The 10,225-nt window shown below is 33.5% G+C and overlaps 1 protein-coding gene across 1 annotated transcript in view; it reads right to left on the bottom strand.

The window, feature by feature from the left end:
* Positions 1 to 10,225, bottom strand: part of tn (tripartite motif containing protein thin) — a 72,633-nt gene that overhangs the window by 50,822 nt on the left and 11,586 nt on the right. The window lies entirely within an intron of this gene.

Raw genomic sequence — 10,225 nt, 5'->3', positions numbered from 1 at the left:
TATATATATATATATATAATGAAATAATAACTCTGGAAAATATAAAATAATATCTTGATTCAATATCACAGAAATATTATTTTATCAATCAAGTCTCTCTCTCTTTCTCTCTCTATTAAATAATAAATCTAGAAAATATAAAAAAATCTTGATTTAGTACCATAGAGAGATAGTATTTTATCAATCAATTTATTAAATGATATATCTGAAAAATATAAAAAACTTTAGTTTAATATCACAAGCTAAAAATTAAAAATAGGTTTTCAAAGAGATTTCAATTAATTACTTCGAGCCACACAGTTGCGATCGTCGGAATTTGGCGTCCGATAATTTTCCTCTCTCAGGCGTACTTATACCAATACGAAAATTTCATAGCTAAAACAGAGAATATTGATGTTTATATGCTATAATAATTAGCGACACAATATTGTTTTCCCCCAAGCGTAAAATAATGAATTCAATTGTCAATTTTCAATTATCCGTTTTATAGAAACAGAATGACATGATATGCGTAACGAGAACCGTTTAATAATCGTTCCTGCTTAATGTCAACATTAATATGCATTCCGTCGGGGCGGATCAACGGAAATTCCTATTCAATCTGCCAGACTCGCGGCGACGAGATGCAATAGCTCTGCTGCGAACAATATTGCGCCAAATGACGTAAACGCGCGTCGCGATACTATTTTCTTATCATTTTATAGTTTAATACAAATATACAATCGCTGAAAAAAACTTTAGTCCAACGAATGATCGTTAATCAATGTCAAACTTAATGTCTAACTTAATCAAGTTAATTTATTGATGCAATAACTGGATTCATTAATATAATGAAATATTTATTCTTGATGCAATAAATTCTAATAATAGTTTTATAATCTAAATTATTATGAAAATATATATTGATTGGACTAATTTTCATTAATTCAATGAATACTTTGTTGTATTTATGTACAGTTTTAGTTCAGTGTGTGACAGAAATATCGCGAACAACCAATCGCTGTCTATGTTGACTTAAAATATATTTTCCCTAGGCGTTTTTCACGTATTACTCAACGATTTTCTTTTTCGATTTCAGACTATATCAACGTCTAATCCAAATAATTGAATGGTGACCCCGTGAAAAAAGAAACATAAATAGAGGAAATCGGACTTCCAGCGAGGTTGTTTCCCATTTGTACGCACAGCGGATTGGACGGAATTATCGGACCGTGCACACAGAAAATTCCATTGGCAGAAAACATTCGGTAACATTGGATATCGTATCTGTGCTTTCATTCTGAAATAAGCTTTCCCTAATACCGAAAAAGTTGATGTAAAATTTTGTATTTACGTAAACCTCGTATCTACAAGTTTAACGCAAAAGGGATAAACGCAGAATATTCAAACAATCAGATATCAATGTATAGTTCAACTCCCTTTTTTTCTCAAGTACGTGAAAATTGATTTTAAAGTTGAGAATATTAAATTTAGATCATGCAAGCTCTCTAAATCGCTGTCGCACTCTTCGATTGCAAAAGGAAGAAGAGGCGAATCGTTGATCTAAAATCCTCATGTTCGTACACGAAATAGCGGTCGACCACCACGGCGCTCGGCTATATTTAGCCCCCCGCCCGTTATCCAGCATCGCTTATTTTCAACGCGATCTTAGAATAGCAGCACGGCGAAACGGTTTATCGACCAGAGCTTTTCTCACGCTGGCAAGACAGTTTTCTACAGCCGGAATTATCCGGCCGGTTTATAAGCTCCTCCGTAAGCTCGTTTCCGCGAAAATTTAACGATAACTACAATTTTGTGCGCCAGAAGGTGCCACTCCCTACGTGAAACGTTTACTGTCGCATTCTTCTACATTCTTTAATACATTTACGCCTTATGTTCATCCTAAAAGCATCCCTCACATTGTTCTTCCTTGCCCGCATTTTTCGAAGAATAAATTCTCTGAGATAGATACCTTAATTTCTTGGCAATGTACTCGTCATACATTCTAACAGATGCGACTGATACATCCGGCGTTTTTATTCACAATTAGGTTTTTTCGCTATCATTAAATAAAATTGCATTATAAATAGATATATTTTCAATAATTATTTTATAAAAAATAACACACATCGTTATATATTATATAAATTATATATTATATCTAGTGATATATAATTAATTTGTAACTATATAATATATCATATTATACATTATATAATATATATAAACTTTAATATAATTGTTATATAAGTTTTGTATAAATATATTTTTTCTTTTAACTTCAGGTGTCCATAAAAAATCAAAAGATTCTAAAAAGTTTAAAGTAAATATGATAATTTAGAAACATCCGCCAAATAAATAAAAATTTTTGTAGTTTGCAAATCTAGCGTTCTAACATAATAAAGCAGATACGAGTTAGAAGAATGTGCTGATATGTGAAGTTAAAAATTCACGTTCATCAAAAAGGATAAAGTCGCAACGGATGACATTCCAGCGACGGAGTTTTTAACGCATTCCGGTTTCATATTCATCATGGATCCCGCTCGGCAATTCTCTAAGTTTTTCTGGCCCTTCCGCATTTAAATCGCTGCCCGTGGCGAGTTCTGTCGCCAGTCCTACACTTCCTAAATCTTCTTTCTTACTGCTATGACACAGTGAGATTTTCTCCATAGTACATCCGACCTACATGTTACATCCTCGAGCCGAGACTTTATGAGATTGCGACGAAAGTTGTTTACATTTATTTTTCGAACAATACAATTGTAACATAAACACGATTTTGAGCATTTCATTCATTTGTTATCTAACATTAAATATTATTTTATCATAATTTATACCACCGTCAGAATTTATATTAGCATTTTAATTATTTTAATATTAGCATTATTTAATCAGTATACCGAAAATCCGTTGGAGAATGATGAATGATAAATATGGAAGATTGTTGATTTATCGGAAACTTTTTACTTCATCCTGCTGCTCCTAACTTTCTCATCACGCCTCGATTTTGCGTTCCCGTTACTTGCCAATGGCGTCAAGTGTTTTTGTGCAACTTTGTTTTATTTCAATAAAGAACTTTCGGTTTTTCTTAACAAGTATACTCTCGGCTTCCTAATTACCCTGATGATCCGTATTGTCTCGTTTTTCAGCGTGCGATACGCGTACCGTGTTAGTGGCATGGAGTACTTAAAGTACTTCGTGTTTACTGCGGGTTCGTCTCCAATAATTAGATTCCCGCGGAACTTTTGGTCTAGTTTGCTTCGCTCTTATTATTCTCCATCGCAAAGCACAGATTTTGTCAAAAGTCAAGCCGCGCCTCTACAATTTCAGAGTTAACATTTAATTATAATAATAATCTAGAGAATGCACTTTACAATATTGAGATTGTCGTCTTGAACAAATTGAAAAATATAAGAGCTTCAATGTAAGTCTGACTTTTGAAAACTTTACTAACAATAATGCTGTAATTGTTTTGTAAAAGCACGTTCAATTTCTTAGAAATAATTAGGTATACAATAACAGACGTAACAATCGAAGAAATTTCTTATTAGGAAACTGATACACAAATTGATCCTTTCGACTCTTGAACAATATTGAGACTATCACTGTGAGTAAATTGAGAAATATAAGAGCCACATTGTAAGTCCAATTTTTGATAACTTTACTAACGATGCTGCAACCATTTTAATGGCACTTAATGCATTTTTATATAATATGATACAACCATTTTAAAAAAGCGTATTCAATTTCTTGAAAATAATTGGATGTAATAACAGACATAATATAATAATAGAAGAAATTTCTTATTAAGAAACTAATATACAAATTGATCGTTTAAGAGTTGCACTTTACAATAATATTGAGATTGTAGTTTTGAACAAATTGAGAAATATGAGAGCTCCATTGTAGGTCTGACTTTAGAAAACTTTACTAATGATGCTTACAACTATTTTGTAAAAGCACGTTTAATTAGAAATAATTAAGTATAACATATGTAATCAAAGAAATTTTTTATCAGAAAACCAATATCTTATACACTGATTAATCCTTTAAACTATAACTTAAGCAAAAAATTTCGTTTCTTCGAAAATTTCAAAAGCAATATTTTTCTCTCAAATTTTATGAAATCTCTTAACTGTTTATTGACAAATGTAAAATTTCAAACATTAAAAATAAAACGAATAAAAACTCGGACACGTGTTTCATAAAAACAAAAGGAAATACGAGTAATAACCAAGTATTTTATGTATAAAAAAGATTGTTAACAATAAGTATATAATATGACTTACAGTTCGAATATCCGCATTTTCGCATTTTTGAGCGTAGAAAAGATAAAGCGCGAGAGAAAACGTAATAAAAATAAAGGGAGAAATGGTATCTCATCGCCGCTACGATGTGCGGTGGTTTCACAATCAAGTGCCGTTTCCCGCGCGGATGCGTGGATAAAGTTATATTATTGCGGCGGTGGTCCAGCGGGAAAGAACGGCGTTATCGAAAGGAGGAAACTTTGTAGAAACCGATTAAAAAGTTTGAAAAGCCGTGTGGATTGCGCTGAGTAGAACGCGCGAGACGGTGGGAAGCGGACAGAATTTTATACGGCTTGATTAATATAAATTAATTACCGCGACGGAAATGAGACACTGTACAGAGAGGCGCCCGGATGATGGTCTTTCGGACTCAAATCGCTGGAAATAAGCCGATCGATCGCGTTTAATTAAATACGATGATACCGGAATGCTGCCGAGCGTTCCTGCTTGATGCCGGAAATCTTTCTACCGTGTGAATTGTTCGCGACCGTGAGCGATTTCATCATATCCTACGGTTTTTTAATAATTCAGAATGACAACAAACTGAATAATGGAATATTACAACATACGTCTTCTCCTCCCCCATAATAGCGGATCTCCTCGGCATAACTTCGATTCGACGAACTCACAACCAATCGCCATATTATACACTACAGCATAAGATACATAATGTATAAGATTCGTCTTGCGCTTCTTTTCCGATTTATTATTTACTTTCGCCGCTCGAACAAACTAATCATTTATTTGCAAGGCCAAGATGTTTCAATATTTGATTGCGTGTCTGTGGGATCGAAAGTGCCTCTATGCGAACGGAATAAAGATATACGAGATGCAGATGACGATAAATCTTCGTGCGCGGAATATATAACGTATAAAATAGTAAAGAAAGAATATAATAAGAGCCCTTCTCTACACACCTCTACAGAATAATTTTCACCATATAAAATATCACAGATAGATTTTTCGTTTAGATCTGGAGACAAAAATCCCTAAGTTGGGACGTCGAGAAAAATCGCTATTTCATTTTCGACGTTAAATAGCTCGGCAAAGTACCGCAGCATCCGCGAAATTGCTTGCCGTTGAATCTACGATTTAACATGTTAATAATAATGGACGGTGCTTGATTTGACGTAGCGTTAAACTCGCAATCATGGAACGTTACTGTTAATTAATAAGATCATCACAATTGTTAACTCTGGTATTAACCAGACCGATGATCGATTTGTTGTGTACGAACGTTACGCTTAATCAACCATTAGATTTCGTGCCACATTTGTACAGAGAATGGATTTGTTTGAAAGAGTATAAGCAGTTTACGATTTCAAGTTTAAAGAGAATTAGTGGAACAGGATTTACTGCTCTTTGATATTATTTCTACCTTGCAAATTGATTAATCGAGATTAAACATTTTGCATAAATGGTATAATTAAAAGAATATACAAATAAAGGATTTTTTACAAAGACCAAACAAGAAGTCTTTAAATTTTCAAGGAACGAAAAACTTCTCACCTTTAAACCGTTTATTGTAAAAATGTGGTACATTTTATCCGAATAATAGATATGAAAAAAGTTTTAGATTTTAATTAATATTTTGAGAATCCATTTAGAAAAAGAAAAAAAGTTTCTGAACTAGTTTTTTCAAAAAATTTATATTTTCTATTTGTTTTTTTACATTTATCTCTTTTTACAACATTAATAATAAAGATAAATAAAAAAATGTCATTTAAAGTATACAACAATTTTGTTTGTATCAGTTATTATTCATAAAATTTTATAAATTTCTCTTAATAAAAACATATTTGCAAAATATTAAATTGTTTTATATTTATCATTTTTTATTTGATTCTTACCAAAATAAAATTGTTCACGCTGTGTTACTAATGGAAAATAAATTGGAGCTATATAACTCAGATATTTATAAAAATATATTTAATTTGTGTGAGAATCCTTTTAAATTTTATTTAAAAAAAGAGAGATTCAAAGTTTCATTCTATATTTCAAAACATGTTTTCAAAAAATGTCTTGTGCGTCATAGTTATATAACTTTAATTATATAATCGTTACCGTCCATCAAACGTAAAATATTACAGTCGATTATCGATTTGGATTAACAAATGGATAAGTAGAATATGACGAATAGTTCAATTTATATGTTCGAACTTCGGACGCAATACGCATGAGCGATAAAAATTCGATAAGAAAGAATGCATGGTGTATTGAAAGTATTGTACAGAATTTGACCCAGGCCATTGTGCGAATTTCAAGTTGTCGATGTTCAATAATAGCGAACATTCTTTAAAAACGAACTCTTCGTGCGAAGTTTCGCGCGACGTTGCCATTATTCTCACTTTTCGCTTATTCTTGTTATTAGGTTGAAAGCTGAGTTATCGCACCGTCCGCATTTTTTCCCCCCGCAATTTCTCCCTTTGCCGCTCGGTTTTGGCACGTAAATTAATTTGCGTGAGAGATCTGCTATTCTTCTGAGTTTGCGTAAGATATATCGCTCGCATTCCTAACTCGGTTCGCTGCTTTTTATCTGCTCTCTTTCCATCCGAATTCAAAAAGGAAATTAAGAATATCGCGCCGTTAAGCAACATTATTAGTAAGAATCCGAGTTGTCGAGAGTTATGTTCAATCTCTTCCAGTTCCAGTTAAAAACGCGTTCGTTGCGAGTTACAAGTAATATTATTTACGACCTTCCAACTTAAACAATCATTCTAATTGTAAGCGCAAAGTGACAATTAAAGAATGTTGTTACGCAATATTACGGCATAAAAAGTATTTTATATTATCAAGAATTATGATCAATCTATCATTAACCCAGTTAAAACCATATTCATTTTCGCGATTAATGTCTTTAGGTTCTATCTGATAGCAGAAACTCTCTTTAAAGGGAGTTAAGACGCACGTTTAGCCACCGCAGAAACGATTGTATCAGGGAATATATTAACGGCAGCTCGATGCATCATAGCTGTATCACAATTTATAACAACGTTCTGTCGGTTCGCATTTAGGTTGCACTTGAGCGCTCCTCAATTTCGAATCGCATTAACGGCCCTCGTCAGCACAATTCAATATTTCATTATAGCCAACTCCGTCATCCAGTTCAGCTCGATCGACGTGTATTTGTTGAAAGCCGCGACGGCGAGAAAGAAACTTGCAATTTAACAGATATTAATCTAATCGTCTATATTTATAGCGGATGATATCTGAAAAATCATGAAAGCGCGTGCGAGCTCACTGACCCGATTTTTAGGCGATTAATAAAAGCTGAAACACGATAATACTTCGCCACAAGTCAAATTGGTCAGTTGCGTTTAATTAACGTGGATAGAGGTTTCCTTCTTTTTTTCTATACGTTAATTCGGCGTTAAACCGACATTCGGATTTTTTCCAATTATCCGCTTTCATTAAGTTGTCGGCTATGCGGCTACTCTCATTTGCCGGAGGTACGGGATCAGTGCAGCGGTGCTATGCGGTACGGTTGGAAAAAAAGACCCGATTTCAGCTTTCGTCCGTTAAGACAGGACGGCTTTGTCCCGTGTCGTACTTGCATGCAGAATGAAAAAACCGCAGACATTTTCCCTCGGAAAATGCGCTTGATTATCTCCGCGAGGAAACTATGTCTCACGCTTTATCGCAATGCTACTTTATTTTCGCGTACAGAATATAATTACACGTATTAGAATAATTAACATATGCAATTTCATAAAATTAGAGTAAATTCTTGTTATCATTTGTGTTGATATTATCTAATGATAAGAAAATGAAACAGTCAAACAAATTAACAATTTAGTACTAATTTTCTCTTTGTCTTCCTGGATACTAAATACGAAATATAGTTAGAGAACGAATGGTTACATTAAGGGTGTTATATTATTGCACCTCTGCTTCCGTCTACTGCACGTGTGGGACATAAGGCAGCTGAATGAATTTAATTAATTCTAAGAGCGTAACAAAAGCCCATTTAAAATTTTTGAGATCTCATTACTTGAGCACCCGAATATAAAGTGACTTTTGGTAACTCTGTGTTAGTTCCGTGAAATTGAATCAAATAAAATATAAAAATACATACGATAGGGCGGAACTATTCTGTCAGTTTCAACTTTAAAGTGATATGAAAGTTTATACGACAAGAAACAATACCTCTTTGCGACAACGTGCTTACAAGTATATTACACAACAAGTTCTTAAGAGTACAAGCGTGATCTTCAAATGTTCAATATGTGCTGTTCAGAAACGTAAACATTGTCGCAAGAAATGAATGAAAAAAACTCCGCTTTATTCTATAATCATAAAGTATATGTGTATAAAGTGAAATTAAGTGTTATCATCTTTTTAAAAATACATGTAAAAATTTAGATTTATTCGCTCTTTACTGTTGTCATTGTTATTGTCAATTAATTGTACATTTTTGCAGCTGAATGTCGCAATAGTAAATAACTGGTGCTAAACTTAATTCGACTCTTTTTTTTTTATACTTGTAGCCCCTACAAAATAAATCTTTCGATACTCGTTCCCATATTTCTCACAGTGATTGTGAGTGTGTTAGTTTTATTGCCGAAACACATAGAAATTTTATATCCCATGGAATTTATTTCTGTAACATAATTTATACTAAACATAATTCGTCTTTCCTTTAATATTTATCTGTAAAAAATAAGTCTTTTAATACGCGTCCTGACAATTCTCACAATGATTGTGTTAGTTTTAGCTAAAACATAGAAATTTTACATTCCATGAAATTTATCTTTGCAACATAACTTGTACTAAACATAATTTCACTTCCTTTTAATATTCGCGGTACCGGCAAAATAAATCTTTCAATACGCGTCCTCGCATTTCTCACAGTGATTGTGTTAATGTTACTGCTGAAATATAGCAATTTTACATTCCATGGAATTTATTTTCGCGATAATTTATTCACGTTTTGCTGGTTCGTATCGCAAAGAGAAATAAATTACAGACTTATCGCCGCTTTTTAAGCTTTCAAGCGTCCATTGCGAGTCGAATGGTGTCTTTAATTAATGCCTTTCAGCGTGTTTCCGTTTTGACTATTCACATTTGTCGTTGCGATTGTATAAATAGCGCATCGACCGTTTCATCATTAAGAGTTTCCTCTCTATTGAGAGCTTCCCGAAGAGATATGCCGTAATTTCCGATTTATATTTGGTTCCAAACCACATTATTCCGGAGTTTTTCAATTAATCCGCTGGTGTTATATAGCTGCTGTTTTATTCAAATGAGAACTCGCAGATTGATGCCTGACAATAAAGAACTGACGAAATTGGAGTAATGTCGAACCAACAAAGGGATAATCAGCATACTTCGCAATATTAAACTTGGTTAGCTTTTACTTGTAAATCAGAAATACAGCGTCGCAAAAAGCACTCACGTTGTCCTAAGTCAAATATTATTTCATCATCTCTCTGACGATGCTCTTTTGCCGACTACAAAATGCAAATGTGAATAATATATTAATTGCTGATGCGCCTTCGGTAGAGATTTTGCCGTAAACGTAGTTCTCGCAATATATTCCTTGTTAATGTAATCGCGATCATAAAATAAACTGGTTTATTTAATAAGCAATATATAATTTATTGCAAAATTACAAGAGCAAACACCTGCAGAGAGTTCATGCACTTTTACCGCAAATCGTTACACGCAGAGAACTTAAAGTACGTTCGCCGTAGCAGGGAGTTTGTGTCACGCGTTCTGACTTTAAAATGAGGCCGACGCCATACATACCTCGGTTAATTTTGAACACTTTGCATATTCTAAGTATGCACCCAACTCAAATGCCGCAACAGATACGACGACACGCGGAATTACATACACGAGAAGACGTGTTAAAAAGAAATCCAGGGATTTGAAATGCAGATCCGGCTGAAATATGCACGCCGATATATATATATATATATATATATATATATATATTT

This window comes from Cyphomyrmex costatus, unplaced genomic scaffold (genome assembly GCF_001594065.2).
Source record: "Cyphomyrmex costatus isolate MS0001 unplaced genomic scaffold, Ccosl1.0 scaffold193, whole genome shotgun sequence".
NCBI classification, from domain to species: Eukaryota; Metazoa; Arthropoda; class Insecta; order Hymenoptera; family Formicidae; genus Cyphomyrmex; species Cyphomyrmex costatus.
The sequence above is the reverse complement of the archived record's forward strand: the minus strand, read 5'-3'. Positions and strand labels throughout refer to the sequence as shown.